Genomic DNA, 13,903 nt, shown 5'->3' on the forward strand with positions numbered 1-13,903 from the left:
TCTGCCACCCAGTCTTCTAACTTATTTTTAATTCTAAGTTTAGTTAACTATTCCCCCCTTCCCCCTCCCACCCACTGTTTCTTCAGTTTGCTGTGGGGTTATAGGTAGATCCAACACTTGGGGTATGTCTACGCTACGGAATTACTCCGATTTTGGTGAACAGATTGTATGAAGTTGAGTGCATGCATCCACACTAAGCACATTAATTCGGCGGTGTGCGTCCACAGAACCGTGGCAAGCATCGACTTTTGGAGCAGTGCACTGTGGTAGCTATCCCACAGTTCCCACAGTCCCCGCTGCCCATTGGAATTCTGGGCTAAGCTCCCAATGCCTGATGGGGCCAAAAATTTGTCACGGGTGGTTATGGGTAAATGTCGTCAGTCAACCCCCGCTCCGTGAAAGCAACGGCAGAAAATCATTTCACGCCCTTTTCCCTGGATTGCCCAAGCAGATGCCATAGCATGGCAAGCATGGAGCCCGTTCAGCCTTTTTTCACTGTCACCATATGTCTACTGGATGCTGCTGACAGACGCGGTACTACAGTGCTACACAGCAGCAGCTCCTTGCCTTTACAAGTTAGCGAAGACAGTTACCAGTCATACTGTACCATCTTCTGGTTTGCAAGCGGCCGCTCCAGGTCAGAGCCCCAGACATCCCGCAGAAATGATGAGCTGCATGCCATTCTAGGGAGTGCCCATACAACAATCCCACCTGTTGCTTCCCTCCCCCCCCACCTCTCCCGGGCTACTTTGGCAGTTATCCCCCCATTTGTGTGATGAATTAATAAAGAATGCATGAATTTGAAACAACACTGACTTTGTTGCCTCTGCAAGCAGAGATCAATGGGGGGAAGGGAGGGCGGTTGGCCCTATATGGAAGTAGAGTGAACCACCATTCTGCATTTGCTCAGCCTATAGTTGGACTGTCCAGGCTTCATGAGCCATGGGAGTAAGGGGTAGGTGCGACCGCACGGTGCTGCCGACTGGGAGAGCAGCCTGAGGCAGAAGCCTCCAGCTCACCTGATATTCCAGGCAGCACTGAATCTCCATTACACAGAATGTAGAGAGAGGATGACCTGAAGTCATTTCCTTTTTTTTCCAGGCGCCCCCGACCGACCTTACTGGGGCCAGTCAGGAGCACCCACACAACAAAGATGATGGATACCAGTCATACCGCACCGTCTGCTGTCCACAAGGCAAGACAAAGGGATGCTGTTGTGTAGCACTGCAGTACCACGTCTGCCAGCAGTATCCAGTAGACATATGGTGACAGTGAAAAAAGGTGAGAAACGATTTTTTCCTGCTCCTTTCACAGAGGGAGGGAAGTGGGGGGGGAGCTGATGACGTACCCAGAACCACCCGCAACAATGTTTTTGCCACATCAGGCATTGGGAGCTCAACCCAGAATTCAAATGGTTGGCGGAGACTGCAGGAACTGTGGGATAGCTACAGTCGTCAGTCGCCCCTCCCTCCATGAGAGCAACTGCAGACAATCGTTTCGCACGTTTTTTCCACACAGACGGCATAGCACGGCAAGCATGGAGCCCATTCATCTCACCGCAGTAGTTATGAGCATTGTAAACACCTCATACAGTATCGTGTAGTTTATTCAGAACCAGAAGCTGAAAAAACAGGTGAGGAGGCAATGGCAGCGCGATGATGAGAGTGATGAGGACATGGACACAGACTTCTTTCAAAGCGCGGGCCCCAGCAATATGGACGTCATGGTGTTAATTGGGCAGGTTCATGCCATGGAACGCCGATTCTGGGCCCAAGAAACAAGCACAGACTGGTGGGACCGCATAGTGTTGCAGGTCTGGGATGATTCCCAGTGGCTGTAAAACTTTCGAATGCATAAGGGCACTTTCATGGAACTTTGTGACTTGCTTTCCCCTGCCCTGAAGCGCAAGAATACCAAGATGAGAGCAGCCCTCACAGTTCACAAGTTCACAGTTCACAAGTGAGATAGCCCTCTGGAAGCTTGCAACGTCAGACAGCTACCGGTCAGTCGGGAATCAATTTGGAGTGGGCAAATCTACTGTGGGGATTGCTGTCGTGCAAGTAGCCAACGCAATCACTGAGCTGCTGCTATCAACGGTAGTGACTCTGAGAAATGTGCAGGTCATAGTAGATGGCTTTGCTGCAATGTGATTCCCTAACTGTACTGGTATTAGAGAAGATCCCTGCTAGCCAAACGCGAACAGCTCAGCGCCAATGCCCCTCCCCCGCACCGCCTGTCTAACTGCGGGGAGGATTTATTTTCAGCCACAGGCAAACAGCCCAGTAGGAATAGCCACCTATGAATGTCCCCATAATTAAATTAATGTATTTCAGCCAGGTTACCATGAACGATATCACCTTCCTGAGGATAACACAGAGAGATAAAGAACGGAAGTTGCTTGAATGCCAGCAAACACCGGGACCATATGCTGCCAGGCTTTGTCATACAATGATACCAGAGTACTTGCTACTGGCATGGCGTGGTAAAGTGTCTTACCATGGAGGATGGAATAAGGCTGCTCTCCCCAGAAACCTTCTGCAAAGGCTTTTAGAGTACCTCCAGGAGAGCTTCATGGAGATGTCCCTGGAGGATTTCCGCTCCATCCCCAGACATGTTAACAGACTTTTCCAGTAACTGTACTGGTCAAATGCATCCCACGTCCTCAGGGCAAATTAATCATTAAAAAACACTTGCTTTTAAACCATGTTTAATATTTACAAAGGTACACTCACCAGAGGTCCCTTCTCCAGCTTCATGGTTCAGGATACTGCCTTGGGAGAGTTGGGGGGGTATTTCAGTCAGGCTGAGAAAAAGATCCTGGCTGTTAGCAAGAATGGTGTGTTGTGTGCTCTCCTCAACTTCGTCATCCTCCTCCTCCTCATCTTCCCCATCTGCAAAATCGTCAGGCATGGTGACTGAGAGTACCTCCTCATCGGAGTCCATGGGCAGGGGTGGGGTAGTGGTGGCGGCCCCACCTAGAATTGCCTGCAGCTCAGCATAGAAGCAGCATATCTGCGGCTCTGTCCCGGAGCATCTGTTTGATTCTTTGGCTTTCTGATACGCTTGTCTCAGCTCCTTAAGTTTCACGCGGCACTGTGTTGAGTACCTGTTGTGGCCTCTGTCCATCATGGCCTTGGAGATTTTTTCAAATGTTTTGGCATTCCGTCTTTTGAAACAGAGTTCTGATAGCACAGATTTGTATCCCCATACAGCAATCAGATCCAGTACCTCCCATACGGTCCATGCTGGAGCTCTTTTTTGATTCTGGGACTGCATGGTCATCTGTGCTCATGAGCTCTGCATGGTTACCAGTGCTGATCAGCTCTCCACGCTGGGCAAACAGGAAATGAAATTCAAAAGTTTGCGGGGCTTTTCCTGTCTACCTGGCCAGTGCATCCGAGTTCAGATTGCTGTCCAGAGCGGTCACAATGGTGCACTGTGGGATAGCTCCCGGAGGTCAATACCAACAAATTGTGTCCATACTAACCCTAATTCGAACCAGCAATGTCGATTTCAGTGCTACTCCCCTCATCAGGGAGGAGTACAGAAATGGATTTTAAGAGCCCTTTATTTTGACAAAAATGGCTTCGTTGTGTGGACAGGTGCAGGGTTAATTCGATTTAATGCTGCTAAATTTGACCTAAACTCATAGTGTAGACCAGGCCTGGGATATCACAGAACTGCCAGAAGCATGAAACTCTGAATTTTGAGCAAGGGATGTCGTACCACACCAAGGACAATGAGGTTAAACTGCAAACCCTGACTGAGAATTTACATTGAGTAAAAACTAAGAAAATACTTCAAGATGTGTTAGACAAATTAAGAGTATCTTTGATTCTTTTAAAAATGTATGCAAGAAGAATAGAAGAAATGTTAGATGTTGTGAAAGGGACTTCTACCTTAACATATGTGTCAGAACTCTTTGGACTAACATGAGGCATACTAAGGAAAATAGTGTTGTGCTATAGAGTCTAGAAACAAATTTCAGGAAATATTGTGAATATATAATCTAAGTGTACTATTAATAACAAAGTAGGTATTCTACGTCTCTTAAGGGTTTTTTTTCCGATCCTAGAAGCGTCATTTGTAGAGCAGAGTTATAAATTAAAGTGACTTCATAAAGTGCATAATTTTTAGATATGTTGATGTACACCATGAAAGAGACAGAATCATACACTTTAATTCCAAAAGTAACACTATAATAGTGACTAGCAAAGTGAATGTAGACACCCTTCAGATGCACACTTTTTAAAAAGCATTAGCTTTTCAGATATTCCTGAACCATATGTTATCACCAATAAAGACTTGATGCTTTTTGTTTGTATGATTTTGAATAAAAGGCAGTCTTACTTATTTATCAAATTTCAAATGTTAAGCTGTTCTGGTGACAGTTACCACCTTTTCATATGGCTAATCAGCCGTTAGTAAATCTTGTTTTGGCTATCAAGGAGGTACCTTAGGGCAGGTCTACACTAAGAATGGGGGTCGAACTAGGGTACGCAAATTCAGCTACGTGAATAGCGTAGCTGAATTCGAACTACCCTAGTTCGAACTACGTACCCGTCCAGACGCCGCGGAACCGAACTCCGCGGCTCCAAGGTCGACTCTGCTAACTCCAGCTGCCGAGGTGGAGTACCAGAGTTCGAACTAGCGCTTCCGGAGTTCGAACTATCGCGTCTAGATCAGACGCGATAGTTCGAACTCCGGAAAGTCGAACTCACCGCGTCGACCCGCGCGGTAAGTGTAGACTAGCCCTATGTGGATCTGTAGTTAAGGTAGCATTCAGATTTATACTTAAAGTAGGAAAACGAATACCCAGATAATAAATAATGACGTGCTTTATTAGTCATATAATAATCTGTTTTCTTTACATAATTACAAGATACAGTAAGATTAATGTTTGATATCATTTAAAATACAGTGAAATCTTTATTAGGCATCATCCTGTCTTAAGAGACAACATCAAAGTTTCCCCTAACACATACTAGGCCAAATCCTCCAATGTGTATTGTTAAGATAGCTTTGTGCCACTCTGCTCATTCTTGGTAGGCCAACAGCCACCATAACCAGATGTCAGAGGATCCCCTAGTGGAACCTCCTGTGATATAGGCGCACCCTAATGACTCCTATCCCCACCCCATTCCCTGTAGCTGCTGCAGGGTTTGTGGATGGGGAGAAAAGAGTCTGGGCAGGGTGTCCCTCTACTAGGCTGTTGTAATGGCCCTTTTGAGCCACTGGAAGCCAGCTCAAGTTAGAACGGTTGGGAATGACTGGCACAGAGTGGCACTATGAGCTGGGAGTGCAATAAGCCACCTTTGCATCCCCCCGCATCCGACTTGTATTTAGTGCTTGACCAGATCCCAGTATCTTGCCTACTGAGTGACCTGCTGTATTAGGCAAGCAGTGTTTTATCTGTCCCTCTTTTGAGTGGTCATTTAAGGTAGACCTCAGAGTGTTTGCTATAGGGAGCCTCATTTATTTAAAATTCTATATACAGTGAAAAAAATTGCCATATTCCCTTTCTTGAATATGATATATATATTCCATTTATGGAAAGAGGCTGACTAGGGAAGATACAAATTCAGTACTTTTATCTGAAATTTGAAAACAAATGACCTTGAAAAAGAGCAAGTGGCAAGAAAAAAAGCTTTTGAGTTTCTCATATTTTGCTGTTGTAAATTATTTGGATTTGTCTTGATCTATCTTTTAATAAACCACTCGAGGCTGAAAGTGTCAAAGCAGAATTTGAAAACAAGAAGTGCTGTTGAGAGAGAGAGAGAGCTGAAGAATGAAAGAGTGGTGATTAAATGTGGTGGTGTCATCAATTCAGAAAGACAAGAGAGAGCCTTTTTTCTTTTTGTTCATGCTTTTCATTGCTGTAAGATCATGGAAAATATCCCAATGGTTGTTCGAAAATCCCTTGTGGTGGGTGAAGCTGTTGAATGAAGAACAGCTGTGTGCTTCCTAAGCAAGATGGATTGTTTCAAGTGAAATGGTCTCTAGAAATAGTGTTCAAATACTCTCACTGTCTGATGTGCATCCAGAAAGGAGCGAGGTATATAACTCTTATAAACCCATGTTAAATCCTCATGGTTTAAATACTCGTGACTTGGGAATACTTAATATTTGTTGTTTAGTTTCCTGTTTTCTTTCTTTATGTTAAAAGAAAAGAAAAGAAAGTTGTGGAAATCATGAGTTTGCAGTTAAACTCATCACATCATCAGAGGTGCTTAATGAAATGAACCTTTGGCACAAATAATACAGCTTTGTCAAGGAACTAGAGTACTCTCCAAACTACATCACCACCCTTGCTTGGTTTGTATTTTGTCATATATCTTTGCTGAACTACAAATCTACGCAGAAAAGCATTTATCACTTTTATTTTCCTATTAGAAATACCTTTGAGTGAAATGATCTTCTCCATACAACTGTATTTAATTCTGCAAAAGTGGGCTTGGGGAAATGAGATCATACCAACTAAGTGATTAAATCTTGAACAAAATTATGGTAGGTGGCATGAGGGGTTTTTTTTGGCTTTGCTGCTTCTGTGTATTTCCTTAATGTCTGAAACAAAGTATCTGTGTTTTGAGGAGGATATTCTGGGACAGATTCACCAAACATGAGTTAGTTTTAATGCAATTAGCTGCCTCATCTTATTTCATTAAGATCACATTGAAATGTTGAGAATTGCCTCTGTTCTGCTTTTACATGCCTGGGAACGTTCAGTATAAAGTCTTCTAGGTCGCTTTTTTAAAAAAACAACTGCAGCAGCATTTCAGTCTGCATTAAGGCCCTGCCCTTGCAAACGTATTGCACATATTTCACTTTAAGAAAGAGTACTCCCTGGAGCTACGCACATGCTTACAGTTAAGTATGTGTTTGCAGGATCAGGGCGTAAATCAATAATTCAAGATGTTGATCCATACATTCCTTTTATGATCTGGTTCCAGTGCACTTTAAAGACTATCTGCCTCTCTCTCTTCATTCCCTGCCTGGACAGTTGAGATTATCTGAGAGAGCTGATCTAACAATCCCCAAATATGTTTGTCTTGAAGAGTGAGGCAGGAGGTCTATAGAGTGGGGTCACAGCTTGTTATTTTGCTCCTAAGAAAACTCAGTTTTCTTGAACTGCAGATCATACCAATCTGTTTACCTGGACTTTTTCCTGAGGCGGATGTCTGAAGCAGTAAGGGTTTGGGGAGACCTATTTTTGCAGTAGCTACTGTAGCACTGGTTCACTGTTGCCTGGACTGTTTTTAACTGTTGTTTTAAATCCACCTGGAGATTATAGATAGACACATCATATATATGTAAACACTAAATAATTATTTTCTGGGGCTAACTGGTACAATGTGTTCATGATATGCCAACCTTTTACTCCTGGCATTCTGGTTTATGATATGGCTCAAGTAATAAATCACATGAATGTGGTGGGCATTTTAAACCATCACACAGCTTTTGTCTGCATTATAAAGTCTCCTCACACCTTGAAACAATTTGACAGGACTGATCTTAAACAAGGCAAGAAAAGTCCTCTTGTCAATCCACTGAACTATGCTCCCTCTAGCACACTAATGGGCTCCCTTCCTACATTTCCATAGACATTCAGACAGTGAGAGAACAATTTTGCAGAAGTTTTTTGGGAAATGGGTACATTATACTCATGAGACATTCATTATCCATTACCTTTTTCTAAATCTTTTAGTCTTTGGTGGATGGATGGCAAAGCCTGCCAGAATTCAAAAGTCAGGCATTAACATCATATACTTATTTGCTTTTGTTCTAAATCCAGTGAATTCAGATTTCCCTAGATGATTATATAGAGACATCAATATATCACAGACTCTCATGGTCCATGCCAGGGCACCATTCCATATGTCATCCATTCGAGAGGTGTGTGATTAAGTGCAAGCACAATAGGCCTGGAGTTTTTCCCCCGATCTCTTTCTCATCTGGATCCAGGACAAGCCTATCCCATATACACACAGCACATCTGAGGTCATGATGGGTGATAATGGAAGCTCAATGGTTACAAATATGGAGTAGAGGTGCAGCTTCAGCTATTTGCACTGTCAGTGGAGAGAACCATTTTAACTATTTTATATTGCATACATTGTAAACAAATATATATAAAAAATGATGCAGAAAATGTGGTAGACTTAACCCAGGGATCATGCTCAACTTTTATTTTTGGTCCTCTTGCTAGGTGTCCCTTAAAAAGAAAATATAATCTACAAAAATTAAATTTATATTTACTAGATATATAGCAGGGTGTTAGTATTAACAATAGAAATGCTTAAAAATGCAAAAAAACATTATCTGGGATGCTTTCATACAACAATATACTTACTATTCCTCAAATTTATTGAGGGAAAAAAAGACATGGTTAAATGAGACCAAAACAAACAAAAGCAAGTAAACAAAATCAGTTGTGAAACATACTGTAGACACTAGGATAGTTAGTCTCTCTTAGAAATCTTTATTTAAAATATAAAATCGCCTTTGGAAATACCATATCTTGGGCATTGTGCAATCATTATATCATGGCTGAAGTATATGCCAGTAAAAAATGCAGCAGTACCTTCCACCGATGTTCTATGGTCATTGTGAACGCTATTCTATGAAAATTCAATAATAGAATGTATTATGGTTAATTTTTCTTTTACGATACCTCAAAAAGAAGTCTTTTTATACCTTTCCCTACCACACTTCTTAGTCTTCAAAGCTACTCTGAACAGAAAAGTATTTTGTACATATTCAGAGAAATCTAAATGAATTATAATAAATATTCATCTAGGGACTGAGGATATTTTATGCCCAAGGGGCTTCATTTCAGGAATGTGTTTCAGTACTCTGAGCACATCACCCTTTTTTTCCAGGTGCAATTTACTTGTTAGACCACCTTATTATCTTCAGAACCAAGAAACAAATAATGTTGTCATTGGCAGCCTACCCATCTCTGCTCTAATTTTACTGAAGCTCAATTTTCAGAGAAGATCTATTCTCTTGTCTGAAGACTACTGGTTCCTAATCAGAGTTTGGTGAACATTATGATTTAAAATAATTTACTCTTCTCCCCTCCTTCTGATGGGTGTTTAATCTAAGGATTAATTACAATTGTTCTTTGTATACTTTAGTTTGCATTTCAGCCATTCTAGGAATGGGCCTTCTTCTGTGTTTCTCAATGCCTGTATTTCAGATACTCTAGTCCATATTTCTCAGAACTCTAGCTCTTTATTTATCTACCTGTCAATCATTCTATTTGCCCAGGGATCATGAAATCAGTTTCCTTAGTCTCTTGTACAGCTGTCAAGATGAGGTGCTACACAGACGTCCAAAGGAGTTGTATAGGCCAAAATTTGATCCTTACAGTTTATCACCCAATATCCTTCCTGAATTAAAAGGCTTGATTACTTCTCATCATCTTGTTTTTCAACACCACAGATAGACTAATAAAACATCTCCGACATTCAGTGTAATCTTCAACTGTCAAAGGAAATAGATGCCAAGTCATTTACACTCTGAGTAAATTGTAATCTTAATAGAGATACGTTTGCATTTCTGACAACTTTTTTCTTTTGTGTAGATGAACTCACTCTCTACCACCTTCTATCCCATAACCAAATCTGAAAGATCCCATCTACTGTGTATCCATAGTGTGCTGAACTGTACCAGAAAGTGGAAGAAAGAAGAAGTGACCAGGGGAATGAGAAGTCCTCATTTGTACAGTAGCTGCACCTGTTTGCAGGGACCTGTTGGGATGTACCCCTCATGTACTGGTTGACCAAATGTGTGCAGACTTCTCTTAGAGACTGGACAGGGAGATATGGCTCTCCCATGTGTGCTGGTGGCAGAGACCAATGCGTTTGGGGATGCTAGTAGGTTATAAGTCAGCAAAAGGATCATATCTGAAGGGTTGTGCACTCACTGGGCTCTTTCACATGAGTGGGCACCCTGTTGGATAGAGTGTGCACATATTGCTCTGGTCAGCAGCTCACTGACTCTTGCAGATTCCCTCAAGGAAAGAGCCACATTAGTTATGGCCTCTGCCACAGGAAGCTGGCCATCCCTCTCTTGTGGTCTACACACACGATTTCTCAGCTGCACTTTGGCCCAGACATTCTGCTTCTATGTTGGTGCTTTCAGTTCCTGCAGGAGCTTATTGTTGTAACCCTTCTGCACCCATTAAAGCACGTTGTGGAGGAGGCGCTGGACCAATATGGCAGTGCCAGGTGTTTTCTATGCTCCAGTTGTTGGGCCTGCATGAAGTGACATTGTTCTCCATTTGGATGTATGCTGTGGGGCAGGTGTTTAATACTGTGGCAGATATCCCTTCATCTGTACTCAGGTCCATGGGGTGGGGAACTGCTTTTCCTGATGAAGGAAGTGAGGGTATTGTGATGGCTCATCCTTTACCCTTATGTTATCTCCTCATCTTCCCAAGTGCTGTCATTCCTTCATGGCTAGCTGGTGAATGCTTCTGGTGGGCCTTAAATCTGCTGGCCAGAGCTGGATTGGGGGGCTGATTCTGCTCCAATGTTCTTGAATGAATATGAAAAACAGACTACCACAAATTCTATCCACACAGGAAGAGGCAAAGCAATTACAAGCCTCAAGGACACTAGTTACTGGGTTAAACATCTGGCTACAGCTACCCACAAAGAAGCGATCTTGGTTGATGCTCAGATGGAAGTGGGGAAGACAGCTGAGGATTTGCTGCCTCTGCATAAGGTGATGACTTTTAATAAAAATCAGAATTCTGGCTAAGTTCTCTGTACAGTAGGGCAGCCTGGAGCAAGATAAGGAGAAGCTATTGGAATAAAACAGTTTTAAAATGCAAAGTACACAATCCAGTGCACAAATTACATCATGGCACAACAATTTCTGAACTCTTGCCACCTTGCTGGCAGCATGAGTGGTGTCTAGTACTCCTTTCCATGGATATTTTCTCCATGGACAGTCCAGACTTCCATTGTTTCCTCTTCTGAAAGAGCCTCTGGCCTTAATTTGTGGCCAAAACTGCCTTCCTAGCTGCAGCCACACTCTTCTTTACATCCTGGTGGGAGTGCTCTCCACATCTTCTTAATATCTTCTAGACCCTCCTGTGGCTTCTTAAACATCCTACGCTGCCATCTGCTATAAGAATGCCCCTTGTCAAAGTCCCTGATCACCAGTGAGCTTTTGTGCACCCACACCATCTGACTTTAATATTGCCACTTATCCTTTCAAAGAGCTCCAGGGCATATTATACTAGACAGCCATCCATCGTACTGTATAAGATCTCTTGTTTGGCAAGATAACTCCACTGCTAGTGGAGGCAACAACTAGTGTGTTTCTGTTTTTGCTGGCCTGGTTGGTCTGTAAAGAAACATACAGTATTTGTGGATTTAGAACCTGCATAGCAAACAGCCTTCCTGTGAACCCAGACTCCCCTCCCATTAGCCAGTGATTTCCTTTAGCAAATAGCACACAAACCAGAAAAATGTTTTCCCATAGTAATGCTTGATCACACTCCAGAGTCCTTTCTGCATAGCTTCCATTAAAACGTTATTGGGAACTTCTGATTAAAAGAATTGATCTTACACAGCAAATAAGAATTCAGATAAATTATCTGTGAACATGTTCCTATACTTGCAGCAGAAAAGGTGCAAGCTAAGTTAGTGTTACTTTAGTTGTATCAAACAGGACTTCATGAACCAGCTGCATAAAAACAGAAAGATGGAGCAATACTGAGAATGCATTTTGGAAAAAAAATACATGATTCCTAATAACCTCTTGAAAATCCAAGGTAGGTGCACCCTCATAGTCCCCAGAAGACATAGCACTTGACCTGCATGTGCATGTATCTGATCTAATTTTCATTAAAAAATAAGCAACAAAGAAAACTTTTGAAAATGCTCATGACAAAATATATATAGGCAAATACACAAGAAGGAAAGCAGGGCTTTAACATTTTGGCCAAAAAGTAAAAGACATTTATTCTCTGAAGATCTGACACCCATAAGGTTTCAGATGCAGGCCTGATCCTGCCTTAGCAAGGGGAGATGATGATGACCTCTTGAGATGCCCTTCCAGCCCTGCATTCTTTGACAGAATTAGTATATTAGTGGAAGGGGGGAAAACTGAAGACATGCTTTATCTTGATTTTAGTAAGGTTTTTGACACAGTCCCGCATGACATTCTCATAAGCAAACTAGGGAAATGTGATCTAGATTAAATTACTAGACAATGGGTGCATAACTGGTCAGCTTGAAAGACCATATTAAAAGAGTAGTTATCAATAGTTCACTATTAAACTGAGGGCAAGTAACTAGTGGGGATACTAGTGGGGTCCTGCAATGGTCTGTCCTGGTTCCAGTACTATTCAATGTTTTCATTGATGAGTGGATAAAGGAGTGCAGAGTATACCTATGCAATCTGTGGATGACACCAAGCTAAGAAGGGTCACAAGCTCGTTGGAGGACAAGTTAAGAACTCAGGATGAATTGGAGAATTGGTCTGAGATCAACAAGATGAAATTCACTAAAGAGAAATACAAAATACTATACTTAGGAAGAAAAAATTAAATGCCCACCTACAAGATGGTAGCTGGCTAGGCAGTAGTCCTGCTGGATCACAGATTGAATGAAAGTCAACAATGTGATACAGTTGCAAAAAAGGATAATATTCTGGGATGTATTAATAGGAGTAGTTACTTAACACATGAGCAGTAATTGCCCTGCTGTACTGGGCACCGGTGAGGCCTCTGCTGGAATACTGTGGGCACCACACTTTAAGAGAGATGTGGCCAAATAGAGAGTTCAAAGGAGAGCATCAAAAATGATAAAAGGTTTAGAAAACATGATCTATAAGAGAAGGCTGAAAATACTGGGCATATTTAGTCTTATGAAGAGTGAGTGGGGGACCTGATAACAGACTTCAACTATGTTAAGGGCTGTTATAACGAGGACAGGGAGCAACAGTTATCTATAGCTGCTGAAGAAGGACAAAAAGCAATGGTCTTAAACTGCAGCAAGGGAGATTTAGGTTAGATATTAGGAAAAACTTTCTAACTATAAGGTAGTTAAGCACGCAAATAGGCTTGGTCCTGCCTCAGCTCAGGGGGATGGTCTAGATGACCTTTCAAGGTCCATTCCAGGGCTACATTTCTGTGATTCTGTATCTTAGTCTCTCCAGCTCAGCCAAGTGCATAACTGTAACTACAGTTTGTTTCTATAAGATTTTTGTCTGAGGATCTGTGTTTTACTATTAGTTCATTAAGCCTAGTGAAACCCCTGAGACGGGTCTGTCATATCCCCTGAGGCACAGAGAGGTTGGGACTATTTCAAGGTGAAGCAGGAAGTCAGTGGCAGAGCGCAGTATAGTACATAAGTTTCCTGACCTCATGTAACCACTAGCCGACACTGCTAATGTTTTGCTTTCAGATGCTTGAACGCAGTATAGATGGTCACTGAAGCGCTGCAGGAACTGAAATGTTTGGACATTTTTTCATCACCTGACTCACTCAACTTTTTAAATCATGATGGACTCACCTTGTTTGCCTGTGCTGGGTTTTAGTTTGGAATAGTTTTTAGAGTGCTGTTCTGTGTGTGCAGAAAGCTTGGATTAAAACACAAACCACAGATATGTACTTCTGCAGGGGTTTCATGATTAGCTGATCATACTCCAGCAACACATTAGAATAAGTTGTAAAAGCCAAATAAGCCCAAACAAACCCACTACTGACTTGTAAACTAATTCCAATAACTATTTCTTACATCTCCCAAACACATACTTCTAGTTGTTCTTTTAATGCTAGTCATTTCCCATTTTATTAAGTGGAATGGGTTAGAAAGCGAACATCTTTACTGAGATTTGCTTTCATGAAGCACCAGTTTCAATTGTGTTAAGAGTTTAAAACAAT

This window comes from Mauremys mutica, chromosome 5 (assembly GCF_020497125.1).
Source record: "Mauremys mutica isolate MM-2020 ecotype Southern chromosome 5, ASM2049712v1, whole genome shotgun sequence".
In the NCBI taxonomy this organism is placed as follows: Eukaryota; Metazoa; Chordata; order Testudines; family Geoemydidae; genus Mauremys; species Mauremys mutica.